The following is a 14,594-nucleotide window of genomic DNA, read 5'->3' as shown; positions in this document are numbered from 1 at the left end:
GTTCTTGTGTTATGTTCTTAATAGTCTGTGAATTAGCTGATAAAAGCAGTCTTGGCCACACACAGGTGCCACTGGCGGAACTATGAGAGTTTAGGAGAATTTTTAAACTGTACAACTGCTTTTGAGGTTAGGGGCAAGATCATGGAAACTGGAATCATGCCCTCTAATAGCAGATTTGGTGCTGGAGATATACACATTAAACAACTGTAGATTTATTTAAAAGGACCAAGTTTGTAATGTGATCAAAATTTCCACTTATGGCAACAGGGCAACGACAGATGGCTTGGAAACAATACTAGTCATTTATTTAAAAAAAATATTTTTAAAAAATGGAAATTTGAATCTAAGTATCTCTTGCATCATTTTTCATGATTAGGACGACTTAAGGAATGGGTAACATTTGTGCTTTCCTGGCAAGTCAGAAGTTAAGCTAGAACAGAATGAGAGTCCCATTAACATGATTAGTGTGAATATTTTGAACTATTTATTTATCTCATTTATAAATAGCTTCCTATGAAGCATCTCAAAGCAATTTTGCAATACAGTAAATATATATATATTAAAAATTGCATGTATAAAAACAGTTTCAAACAATTTCAAACCCAATACAGACATTGACTGGTTGACAAAGATGGAGATAATATTAGTTAGAGAAATTCCTAGCATAGAGAGTATTTGCTTGCTTGTAATAGGATGGTATCCTGAACTGAACAGATAAGCAGCTTGGAGGAGCTTTAAAGAATGTTAGTGCTATTGCTCAGAGTCACTTTTTTCCATATGTACTTGGTTCATAGGCTGCCACATCTTATGGATAGATTACCTGTCACTACAGTGATCCACGCTCAAGTGCTAAGCTTCACTGTTAAAGTACATTCTACATGAGACTGGTCTTGAGAACCTTGAAGTTTCAACTGGTCCGGAATGCTGCTGTGTACCTGTACCAGTTACACTAGTCACTGTTTCAGGTTCAATTCAAGATGCTGGAGTTAACTTTTAAAGGCTTTCATGACCTGGGACTAATACCTGGTAGCCTATCTTCAGTTGATGCCTCTCCTGTTAACATTACTAACTGCTATATCCTTTTATTGAGTATAGATATCAACAGCTAGGAAGAAAGCAGTTGCCTAAGGAAATATTGAAGTTTACATGCAAGTTAGAATTTCAGAGGGGGAATGAAACTTCTATATTGATAAACTCTGGATAGATTTGTTTTGTTACTGGCCTGTTTTGTTAATTGTTATTGTACTAATTCTGTGGATGTTTTTGAGCTTCTGGAAAAGCAATGTTAAGCAGTTAAAATGAACAAGCCCTCTACCCCTTCTGTGCTTTAAACCACATTTTCCACCTATCTGCTCAGGTTTTCAAAAACCCATTGGCACCACCCTACCCTCTTTCTTTAGCTACCACATTTCTGGTGCTGTTGTTTTTCCCCCTTTCCCCCTTTCCCCAAAGCTGCACAGCTTGCTTCTTGACCAGTCTATGTGAGATTATACTAACCAGATTGTCCTTCTTCTGTTGTCAAAAAATTTGCACTATTTGTTGATATCTACTGAATTTTTTCCTCAGAAAAATTAATATAGTGATGATAAATTAGTATGTAATTTGAAAGTTCTCATTTGTTATACCATGGGTTGAGATTATGTTAGATTGGTCAATGGTTTTTGACACAGCTTTCACAGCTTTTTCACTTACTCTTTTCTTAATGCTCAGTACAGATGTAATTAAGCACTGCTAAGTAAAAGTGGGTTCTGGGATTCATGTTATTTTCCTCTGGCTCCTCTCCACTAGCTAGCATGAATTCTTATCCTTACCACTAGCCTAGACAATGGTAAAGGGTTGCATTATAGCCTAGCCCATGGGTAGGCAAACTAAGGCCCAGGGGCCGGATTCTGGCCCAATCGCCTTCTAAATCTGGCCTGCAGACTGTCTGAGAATCAGCGTGTTTTCACATGAGTAGAATGTGTGCTTTTATTTAAAATGCATCTCTGGGTTATTTGTGGGGCATTCATTCATTCCCCCCCCCAAAAAAAATATAGTCCGGCCCCCCACAAGTTCTGAGGGACAGTGGACCGGCCCCCTGATGAAATAGTTTGCTGACCGCTAGCCTAGCCCATGGTTTACACAAGCCAAGGTTATCTCTCATCTTTGACCATATTAAAAACATTACAGTTTGCTCTAGGTCTTAGGGCTGAAACAGATGTAACACAGCAGATTTGTGATTTCTCCCATTCCCCATTTGAAAGCAATCACAGGGGCTCTAATTTTGTTCATAAAAGGAAAGGAGTGATTTCCCCCCTCCTTCCCAACTCCCACATGATTTTCCTTATCAAAATCAACTCTCTCTTCCTGAAGCTGCTATTAGCTCACCAGTGGAGAAAATGTAGGCACAGTACAGTTACATGTATTTTCCCCCACTACTGCTTTAATAACAGATTTGGGGGTAGTAATTTAGAGAGAAAAATATGGAGGTGAAGGATATGCCCCCCTTCCTTAGTGCCACTGATTGAGTGAAAATTGGAGCCCCCACAGCTGCTTTAAAAGTTAGAAAAAGAACATCAGGAAATCTGATACTGGATTTGCTACATAACACATTTTTAGCCCTTAGTTGTGGAGCTGGAAAAGTTGCTGAAGGGATTCCATTATTTATACTACTAATTTATAGTACTTTGTTCTTGTGGCGACATTAGTATTGCAGTATTTGGTGTGTTTTAAATCTGTTTAATGTCTTAGGGTGGTAACCTTCCTTTGGTTAAAATGTGGAACAAAAATGAAAAATAAACAAAATCAAGGGTTTCATTCATTGATATCTCTTACAATGATGGAAAGGCCTTAGATTCAGATGAGGCTTCCATCAGCAGAGTGGTCAGGAAGGTAATATTAGCTGATTCATTCTTTAAGATCTCGAATCTTCTCTGGATTCAGCCTCCTGTATACTTCCAAAGTCTACTACAACAAGCGTTGATGGACTCTTCAGAACAGCATAGTAGGTTGTCTCCAGGAGGAAGGGAGAATAAACATCTCTTCTCTTCTTGTTCAGGTTACAGAGCCCAGTTTGGGCTTTCCTTCAGTGCAAGGGACACCACTGGATACAACCTTAAGGTTAAATTGTATGTAAACTACAAAAGAAATATGATGTTTTGGCCCCAGCTTTTTCCATTGTTATATTCAGACTCCAGACTACCATAATCAAGTCAATTTTCACTTGAGAGACAAAGGTCCAGAGTGTTTGCAGAGTTCACACAATTTTATTATTTATACCCTGCCCTTCTGAAGTAGACCTGTTCAAATTAATGGGCCTACCTAGCCATGTTCATTAATTTCAGTGAGTCTACTCTGACCAAAAGTTGGTTGAATATTACCTTAGAATTCACCAAAAATAAACCTTAAGCACCTGTCTCTTGTTAAAGAACAAAGTTTAAACCAGTGAAAACAGGCTGATATTTCAGAAGAAGAAAGATAAGATAATCCTCTGGTAATGGACCTGGGTTACAAAGTGTATAGTCATGATGACATTGAAGGAAGCACAGTAAAATAGAGAACATTTATCTTCGTTGGACTGCTTAAGCTGAGTACTGAGTATTCTGACCTTGATTCTTTTAGGAGATGGATCATTTCAAAGCCTAAATATAGGGGGAAGTGGTCTCTCAGATAAAGTTACAGACACTTGATTTAGCACTGGGTAAAGTTCTCCTTCTTACTAAATTTAAAGGGATGTCCTCCAATAGGGTAAAAATGAAGGATTTCCTACAACTTCAACTACTTTTACTGTAATTTATATCTTTCTCTAAATTATTTAGACAAGGTGTAGGTTGATTCTTTCTAAATTCTGTTTTGAATTTAGATGGGAAAACACAATATTTTACATCATTAATGAACTATTCTTCCAGATAGTGGTTAGGAACTTTAGACTTCTCACGTTTTTGTCTCGGGGATTGATCTTTGTCACATTTATAAACTATGGCTCACATAATAGTTCTTCTCCATCCCTATTTAATCTTTGACCTGGCTTTTCTGAGAAAGCAAACCAGGTTGTCAATTAGTGCTAATTAGTATCTAGCATTTGGGGAATAGAGACAGCATGCCAGCCATGAGTAGGGTTGGCTGCTTTCTTTCTTTTTTAAATAACTGCTTAAAAAAATTCTGGAAATATTTGGGGTGATTGACTTATCATTCTCAGAGTAGACCCAGGGAAATCAGTGTAATTAAGTCCATTTATTTCAGAGGGTCTACTCCAAGAATATTGCCACATATATGCCAATTCTGTATATTCGACTGGTCGTAGATTACTTTAAGAAAATGAAAATATATTCTGAATGAGAATTGTTTCTGCGTCCAGTGCTCTTTGCTGGTTTAATATTTCTATTTTGCCAGTGTTTGTATGTTTGTAAGTTTAAGTAATCTCAAACTGCACACATTCCATTCAATGCTCCAATAAACATCCCAGCTGAAGATACCTTGATACAGAAAGTGCCAGTTGAAACCTTCTTTGTACCTCTGCAATACCTGCTACGTAACATGGAATAATGAAGAAATTTCCTTGTAACTGTATGCAATTGCTTTTAAAGAAGAGCACATAATTATATATGTAATTAGTATAAGAATGTGGTTTATCTTAACTTGCATTCCAAGCAAAACTTTTTAAGATGAGGTCTTGATTCATGCCAGCTTTGCAGGAATAAAAAGTAGAGAAAGAAAACAATTGCCAGGTATTACCAGTACACCAGTACAAGAGGCTACGAAAGATACCAAAGCCCTGCTGGAGCATACATCTCAGAAACAGAGCTTCTTTGGGGAGGTAGAGATTATTTCAGGTCATGGTGGACTCCAGACCACTGCTAGAGCAACACTCCAGATTATTGGCTGCCTACCAAAGCCCTGCTGGTGAACCTAGGTTTATTTTGGAATCCCACAATATTTGGAGGCACACTCTGTATTTAGACTTGCACTGCATGCTATACCCTATTCCCTGAGCCCTGCAGTCCATTCTTTTTTGGACTGCAGATACTTCACAGTCTCACCTATCTATATCCAGCTAGTGGTCCTCTGCTGGCGGGAAATAGACGTGCAATGAAAGAAAATACCAAATAAAGAAACATTCTAAATTTTTTAAAAACCATCCATTTAAAACAAGGGTTATTACTCTTTACAAATTCACTGATGCACCAAAAAGCAAAACATTATCATTTAGGCTCATGCCTTAACTTCCACATTATATAAGCAGTATCAAAGTTACATCGTCTCTCATTTTGTGTTAGCTTGCAATTTATATTCCATTAATCTATGATTTGTCTTGGAGCACCAGTCCTCTTCCTGAGGTTCCCTGAGGTTCAGGGTGAGAGTGAAGTTGATAGCAGTATATCATTGCTTAATAGGATACAGTGGTACCTCTGGTTAAGAACTTAATTCGTTCTGGAGCTCCGTTCTTAACCTGAGGTACCACTTTAGCTGCCGTAGATTCCAGCGTAGAAGGCTGCTTTTGAACCCCGGAAAATCTTCTCCAAAGTCGGGGGTCGCTTTATACGCTGGGTATGGGTGGTGCGGAGCAGAGCCCACCCCCCGCTGCTGCTGTGGCAGCTCCGAAGCAGCAGCAGCGGGCGGTGGGCTCAGCTCCGCGCCGGGCAGCTTTCTCCCGGCGCGGAGCTGAGCCCGCCCCCTGTTGCTGCCCAATGTATTAGGCGACTGGGCATATAAGACAAATCCCCAAATTGCAGCTGCCAATTTGGGGGGTCGACTAATACGCCCAGTCACCTAATACGCCAGAATCTATGGTAATGGGGCCTCGCACTGCCGGAGCCCGATTTCTGTTCTCATCCTGAAGCAAATTTCTTAACCTGAGGTACTATTTCTGGGTTAGCGGAGTCTGTAACCTGAAGCATCTGTAACCCGAGGTACCACTGTATATGCTTAAAATTCTAAACTGCATAATTTACAACATCTTTTTTTCTTTCTTCTCTTACAGATTACTGAGGTATTTGAGGGCATATGTACATCTACTAAAACAGTGCATGAACACATCAGTAGCCTCCAAGAAGGAAAAAGACATAAACTGAAAAGTGGTAGATTGTCCATGCTCAGCCATCTGAACCAAGTCCAGAAATAAGAAACAAAAGGAAGATCATCAAATGAACTCTGCAAACGAAATCAGGTAATCCAGACTCCACAAACTTGAATGGGGTGGATTTTTTTATTTTTGATAAGCTTCCCTTATGTCAGCAGCTCATGCCAAGGCATCAGTGAAGTATGTTGATATTGCCTGCCGTCACCCCACAACTGTAACATCTCACTACTGCTGTGTCCATAAGGAGAGCTGCATGCTATTCTCCTATGAAGTCCCTTTGTTAGCTCTGCAGCAGAAGTAGAATCCTATTTATTACAGCTGGCATGATTCAAAAGCTCTCTGGTCATCAGCAATGATGTTTCTTTGTTTTTTTTCCCATTTGTCATGGATCTCCAAATCTAATTCAACCACTGGAAACTGAAGGTGTTCTAAGGACCATTAGGGTTGATTATTACTTAAATCTCTGTAGTTACATGCACACAGTTAAGTGCCATTTATGCACACAACTTGTGTATGCTTTTTGTCATTTAAAAATACATGTAGGTGGGAACCCAAACTAGGTAATGCTGTCGATTTAACACCGTATCAAATTCAAATTTGTATGTCTTGACTGGTGACTTGGAGAATGTTTTTTTGGGCCCATTTAAGTATGTCTTTTACTGCTACTTAGATTGCATAGGGTAAATAGCGGCAGTGGCAGATGATGGAGCATGGAGTGGCAGTGGGGTAAGGTTGGGGGAGCTCTAAGTTGGCAGCAGTGCCACCTGGAGCTCCCGTGACTTCATCACTGCTTTACATATCCTGGGCAGTGCAGCACCATAATAGGAAATGTGTTGCTGCCACTCCAGCCCTGCTCATTTTCCCCTGCTGGCAAATGGCATATTTTTCTTTTCTGCTAATGATTAATCCTGTGCTCTGTCAGTTTTTCATGTAGCAATACAGTTAAAAGATCATGAATTCATGGCAAATTGGGAGTATTTATAGTATTTACATCTTGCCATATCGTACTTACGAAGGAGGACTGCATAAAGTGGTGGCTCAATTTTCTGGTCAATAGTAGTGCTTTTCAAGGAGGGGAAAATAAATATTTCCTGGGGGGAAACCTTAATTGCAAAAGCTTTAAGCGTGTTTGTTTGTTTTGTTCCTGTGTGCTGCTATTGTTTGAGCTGGCTCAAAATGCAGCCACCTGTCTTGATGAGGGCAATGCAATTATGGATATTTTTAAGGTGCTTCTTTTAGCTAATGGCTTGGCTGGAATTGTGTTTTATATTGTAGGAGCGTTAGAATTTTAGTATTGATGTTTTATTGATGTTATGGGCGATTTGTAGAAATTGCATTTGTGTTTCTTATTCCATCGTTTTATTGTGGAAGTTGTAATTTTAAATTGTTATTACATTAAGCTTTCTTGATAGTTTGACTCAGAAAAAGTGGCCTATAAATATTTTAAAATAAATGATACCTATCCCAGTGTAGTTGGAAAAAACAGTTGTGCTAAGCGGTGGCTTTTTCCGCTATGTCTAGCAAGTTCCACTAGCACCGCTATCTTCAGTATTTTCTGTATAGGTAGTGCCACTCCTTCCCACTTGCTGACTTCAAGAACAGCCTAAGTATGCGTTCAGGAACTGCAGAGATCATTCTTTCTTTGGCAGGCAGTTCCTCTCTTCTTGGAGTCAGTACCTGAGAGAAGCACTGGTAGGAAACACTGCCAGTTGATATTTACAGAACATGCCCTGCAGATTAAGAGACAGTGTTTTGCTCTCCTCCCATCAACCTTATTGAAAGGCTATGATGAGGTGGTGGATGGCAAATACTGCCTTTGATTCAGTTATTGTTCCCAATACATCAAGAGTCTACATTTCTTACTCACTGACAAGTCTCACCACTTTCATGCTGAATTTAGGAGAGATCAGGAAAGATTATCAAAATTTGTTCCTCCACCCAACACGGACCTGAATTCCATGCCAACTTTATTTTCTCTTCGTGAGCTAGAACCTGGAGTTTGTTTGTGTGTTGGGGTGGTTAGTAATCTTCAGTACTGCAGTAAAAATAATTGTGAGGACTTGGCTGACAGTGAGGAATCTCAACTTATTTCAAAATATAAAATTTTGGAAAGAAATTAAGGAGTTGGAGATTTGGGGAAGGATGAAACTTTCCCTGTTACGTTATACATTCATTTTGATGGCTGGAATTCTACTTAAGTTGCTGTTCTTATTCCAATCTATCCCATTTTTAAGTAAATTAAGTAGCCTCAAAGAAGGGAAAAATATATTTCTAAATTTATCTGGCAGGGGGGGAAGCCACAAATTAAACATAAAAATTGGACAGATATAAAAGAGGAGGCTTTGCCCTGCCAGACTTTCAACGAGGCAGCTTCCTTGTGTTGGCAAAAGGAATGGATTGAATTGAAAATGCAGACATTTTAGATTTGGAAGGCCATGATATAAAATTTGGCTGGCATGCATGTCTTTGGTATGGGAAAGCTAAAGTTTATAAGGGTTTTACAAAACAGATTGTTAGGAAGGATTTGTATAGAGTTTGGGATAAATATAAAAACTTGCTGGAAAGAAAAGCACCTTTATGGCTATCCCCCCACTGAAGCAATTGCAATTAAGAGAGTTAATATGGATAGACAATGGGTGACCTATAGGGAATGGTTGGGGCTTACAGGGAGGGAACCCAGACTGAACCCAATGGAAGACTTGAGGAGCCAAGTTACTGCTTGGTTACAGTATCATCAGTTACATGATATGTTTAAGTTAGATTTTTTTTAAAAAATGGATTCCCCAAACCAGAGCTCACAATTTGAAAGACAATTATTACAGAATAATTGGTGAGTGTGACCCTTGGACTGGAACAGGATAGACACTTGTAGTCTAGTGCTATGTGATTGGGTCAGAGCAAAGCATTGGTCTAATGTGGATCTAGACTTTGGCAAAGCTTAGCTTCACTTTTACAGTATCCAAGTTACATTGTGTTGTGATGAGCGATCCTGGTTTACAACAACCTCCTGGTTAGGTTTGAAGTTGACTTGTATCCAGCATATATCTGCTTGTAGCATTTGTGCCTAAGATACTTTGATTCCCCATCCTTTCGCTTATTTTTTTGTCCATTAAGCAAATATAGGGCTGTATCCAACATATTGTGAATGGAAAATGGCTCTCACAGTGACCATTCCCATCTTCCTTACTGTAACCTTCTGTCTCCCCAAAAGCGCCCAAAGCCTCTGTTTATTTTTATTGTCCCTGGTTGTGAGAACAAAAACACAGGATATTTGTACAAATAGATAATGCTACATGGCATGAGAATTATCATATAACAGCAGTGCAGATAAATTGTATTACAATTTTATATATATTTCTCCTGAAACTTGTTCCAAAACATAATAGGGTCACTAATATTTTTAGCCTTGACAAAACACACAAGATGGAATTCAGCCTTGTGCCAAGGCAATTGTTATATAATAATAATAATAATTTATTATTTATACCCCGCCCATCTGTCAGAGCAAGGATTTCTTCTTGCCAGATGGAACAGTCTGCCCTCGCCTGCCCTGCACCCTGCTCTGGGCTTTCTTCTGACCCTCCAGAACAGATTTGGGGAGGGGTGTAGAGGTTGCATAAGGAGATGGGGAGGAATCCATTCCTCTAGCGCAGCGGTTCTCAACCTGTGGGTCCCCAAATGTAGTTGGACTACAACTCCCATCATCCCTGACCACTGGTCATGCTGGCTAGGAATTATGGGAGCTGTGGTCCAACAACATCTGGGGACCCACAGGTTGAGAAACACTGCGTCTAGCGGGACTTGTTGATTTTAGCCCAAAGATCTGAAAGAAGAAATTGGAAACAATGTCACTCTTCAAATCTCCTTTTTTGGGGAAGTGGGGGAGAATATAACCACCCCATCATCATGGGGTAGTTGGTGCAAAAACTCAGAGGCTTCATGGGCACCAGGGGAAGATCTCAATGATGCCATTGGACCCATACAAACCATGTCAGAGATCTTTGTTTTAAAAGGTGGTGGGGAACCTATTCAACACTGAGCTGTGTCATAATAGGCATGCAGCATCCTGTGGTCACGCAAAACTGCTTTGCACTTATGCACAGGCTGCTTTGGATTAACAATAGAACTGTAGGTTGGAAGGAATCAATAGATTACCTACCTTATTCAGACAATAGCTTGTGACAGAAAATAAGACTTCTTTCATTAACATAGACTAGTTTTCTCTGGGTTTGATGTTGTGTTTTGAATGCTGTGCTACAGAAAATAAATACATGGATTTGTTTATAATACCTTAAAAACTACACTATATAAGGAAATGCAGTGTATTTTCTGGTAAGTGTATTAAAATCCCTGAAGCTTTGATCAGAAGCCAGCTGTTACATCAGTCCTATTTGTAATCTTATTTCCTGATCAGTGACCTTGAACTTGTACCATGCATATGTCAAATCTATTTTAGCAGTAAACAAACCATAGGATTTTACTGCAACTTTAATAATTGTTCAATAGGATTTAAAAGTTCAAAACAGTTATTAATTTTGTTCTTTTTCCAGTAATCATAAAATATTTTTAAGAAAAGTACAATTATTTATAGTGATTTAGAATATTTTCCAAAATGTGCATTATTTGTCAATAATGGGTGTGTGTGTGTGCACGCATATACTTTGTGATCAAGTCTTCTCCAGCTCTCAAATTCATTTTTATAACTGAGTTTGATACATTTATTTATGCATTCTTATCTACATTTTTACTCTTCTATTAATAATTCAGTACTGAAGTTAAATGATCATGTAATTAACTTTGTTCAAGCATCGACTGAGACTTTGGAATGTACTGAAACACAATAATGTCAAAATACATTTCCTAATTCTAAAAAATTATTAATTTTAATTCATATATAATTTAAAGTGGTCCATTTTAATAACTAGATGTTTTCCATCAATATTTCAAAACAGATTTCTATGGTGTCATGAATTGTGTATGTTTTAGTAAAGCTTCACTTTTCAAACCAGCTAAAATGTCCCCCCAAACACAAAAGATGTTAACAACCAAATACCTAGAAAAACAGAAAAAGCTTTGTCTGTTGCTGAAAAGATGTTAATGTCAGCGCCAGGCAGGCCTCCCATTCCATAGGCAAGGGATCCACTTCTAAGAAGGCCTCATATGCAACACATTATAATGCAATTATAATTAAATAATTAAGAATAGAGATGACTTAAAGTTGAAATTTGAATGTTATACTGATACTAACGTTAAATCATAATCTTAATCTTATAGTCACATTTTCCTAATATGAAGAGCAGGCTGCTAATTTCTCAATAATTCACACAGTGTTTTCCTCCCTCATATGTACACATATAAACTCTCTGTAATGTGTTCCTCACATCATTCCCTGTGACACTTGGCTACTATTCTCGCCCCCACCAGTTGCTTCCATTGAAGTGCAAAATGTGGGAACCATAACAGCCTTGAACAGCAGAAAGCAGTTGTTACGGCAAGTTAAATTAGCCTAAATCCACATACCCTGTTTTGAATGTTGGTTTTGGCTAGAATGTGCAGTCCTAAGCTATGTCTGATTTAAGCATGTTATGGAAGGAAATATGGTTAAAAACAATTTCCCATTTTATTCCTAGTGTTACAGGCCACCCCAATCTCTGCTGAGCGGTAACAAGATCCCAGGGGTCTTGGGCCCCTAACAAGGATTTGTGTTCCTTGGGAATGAGGTGCAGCAGAAACTGCCCTGTCTTTATGAAATGTGGTTTACTTTGCACACACATTTATAACCTGAGTTTTGGTGGAGGAAGTGCAGAACAACACACTGCAAGAGGGTCTCTCGTTGCTTCTCTCATAGCTTTGGCATGTTTGGGTCCAAAGCAGAAGGGGACCAGGCTCTGCGTGCAGCCTCCTCCAACCAGTGCCTTTCATTCTTCTTCCCCAAAACACCTGCTGCAAAACCTGTTTTAAAAGGATACCTTTTTTCATGTGGTGACATCATACCCCCTGTTACCACTGGAAACCTCCCTCTCTCAGTTCTTCTGTTGCTGTCCACTTCGTTGGCGGGGAGGACAGCATCTGCACGGTCAGTTGTTCTTAATGGCTCAGTACTTGGGTCTCTTAATGGCATCACTAGCAACCAACAGGATTTACTGGTTCAGCCTGTATTTTTCACTGGCCTAGCATCTTCCTTCCATACTCCAAATATTGGCTAAAATCTGCCTTCTACTAAAGTTAGGATTATGGTGAGCCTGCACCCCCCCCAATTAATAACGCTATTATTAGTCATGTAAGCTGCAAATTAATTGGTTGTGAAGTTCTCATACTGAGTACAATGTTTATTCTTAGGAGAATGATTTGAATGGGCAACCTGATATTTGCAGATGTGTCAGTATTGATTTCCACTACTTAGGTAGTAAGATTCATTTCAAAAACTATCATTAATAGAACAAGTAGCAAAGATAAATAGCCCTTTCTTGCTATTTTGCAATTACTTTCTTTCCGTAGCATTCATGAAGACATATATAAAACATTCTACTAAGAGCTATGGCCACAACTTTCTGATTATCTATCATGTCTTTTGCTCAAAATTGCTGACATTTTATCAACATAAATTTGATAAATTACTTAAGAGTGTGTGTCCTTGGAGTGAATGTTTAAGCTAAATAACCTTTTTCTTCCTGTACTGCATTACTGCCCCCAATCCAGAGATACGTGAGAAAAATAGTGCTTATGCAACCTAGTCTTCTCCCAATTAAAAAAGAAGGGTTTATCTGCCTTAGGTTCAGCCCCCTCTTCTAACCCGGAGGATGAGATCTCAGGATCACTTGATCGAGAACCAGATATGCATCAAGGATACCTATATTGTGGTGGCAAAGGGGTGTGTGAAAATACTGTGGAAGTTATTTACTGTTCCAAGGACAGTAGTGTTACCACAGTTGTATATTTTAGGAGCATATCATCTCAGCACTTTCAAATTTCCAAATATTAGTTGTTGACTGGTAATTATGCTGTTCTAATGTCATAAACATCACAATCTTACAAGTTTTATTTATATTTCTTTTATGTATTATCAAAACATAATGAAAAATCCTCCACACGAGGTCAGAGAAACTGCTGCAAGACTACCGTGAAATCTTGATGTCCTGAATTCAGATCTCCATCACTGATCCCCGCCCCCTTTTTGATATGTTAGCAAACATAAAATAGTAGACCGCACATACAAATCACCAACTCGTATGGCAATTTTTGTAGTGGATTTAGTATAATATTGGTAAGGTTTTCACTGTTTAGTAGAACTCTTAACTCATAAAAGAATTCTGTAGAAACATGTCCTTATAATTTCCTTCGTTTTGAAACAGCTTGACTATGTGCAGAAGCTGTTCCGCTCACACATCGTACCTTTACTTGCGTAGCAGATCTTCTTGCTCTCTTTTCCCCTACAGCCCCCTGTGCACCCTCAAAGTCTGCTCCAATGCAGTGGAGGAATCCCTGGAACAGATTTGGGGAGAGGAAAGATACAACTCCTTGTATTTGAAGTGTAACTTTTAAAAAGCTGACATACTCATTTTCTCTGCTCATGGAAGTTCCCACCATGTCTTTCATGAGTCACCTCTTTTATGAATACGCATCATGCAAGCAAATCATTTGTGTGAACAGTTACACACACATACCAGCCTCAGTTCGTAACACATGAATCACTTTCGGAGTACTTATATTCAGTGACAAATTTATTTTGTAGAACAATGACATTTCTCCATATTAAAATCTAGTAACGCTACAAAAGTCAGTTTAATGAGTTTTTGTTACTAATTTTTTAAAAATAGGGCTTGGAACTAGCCATCTCATTTCTGAAAGCTAAACAGCATATTTTTAAGCCTTATTCTGTTCTTACTAAATGTGAGGGGAAAGCAGCACATGAACACAGGGCTTGTTCCTGTAACAAATCATGCTTTGGTATCACATCTGGACTGACCCACCATCTGTTTGAGGCAGAGGGAGCAGCTGGTGTTGACTGGTGGGGACTACAGAAGGCAAAAATCAAATTAGGCCCTGAGAAGGAGAATTGGGGCAGATGAAGATAGGAGAGCCTTAAACAGAGTAACTAGAAGTTGACATAAAAGTGGCAGATAATGCAAAGAGTCAAAGATCAAAGGCTGCAATTTGATGATACATTGCTACACATTTGTTTATACTCAAATAGCTGGATTCTAATTATTTCATTCATATCTATTGTATCCAGAGTTTAGTTACCCTGAGGCGGTATTTTTTGTTATCAGAGTTTGTATATTATTTATTATTAACACCCACCCTTCACCAGCTGGTTTCAGTTCACGGTACAACAGTGTTAAAATTATAAATTATAAATTATTATTATTATTATTATTATTATTATTGGTTAAAATAATTCACAGCCACAGGTATAGAGTGGGTCTTGTATAACTGACACTAATTTTGATGTTTATTTTCTTTGATTTTTAGCTGATTCTCATGCTCTTTAGATTAATGCTTCATTCATTAGGCACTGGCTCTTATGACTGAGATT

At 38.6% G+C, this 14,594-nt stretch overlaps 1 protein-coding gene across 2 annotated transcripts in view; it reads left to right on the top strand.

Moving 5' to 3' along the window:
- Positions 1-14,594, top strand: part of NRIP1 (nuclear receptor interacting protein 1) — a 78,397-nt gene that overhangs the window by 53,897 nt on the left and 9,906 nt on the right. For both annotated transcript variants that reach the window (XM_028726938.2, XM_028726939.2), the window contains exon 2: positions 5,960-6,145. The gene's annotated coding sequence lies outside the window, so the exon portion shown is untranslated. The remainder of the gene's footprint in view (positions 1-5,959; positions 6,146-14,594) is intronic.

This window comes from Podarcis muralis, chromosome 4, assembly GCF_964188315.1.
Source record: "Podarcis muralis chromosome 4, rPodMur119.hap1.1, whole genome shotgun sequence".
NCBI lineage: Eukaryota > Metazoa > Chordata > Lepidosauria > Squamata > Lacertidae > Podarcis > Podarcis muralis.
The sequence above is the reverse complement of the archived record's forward strand: the minus strand, read 5'-3'. Positions and strand labels throughout refer to the sequence as shown.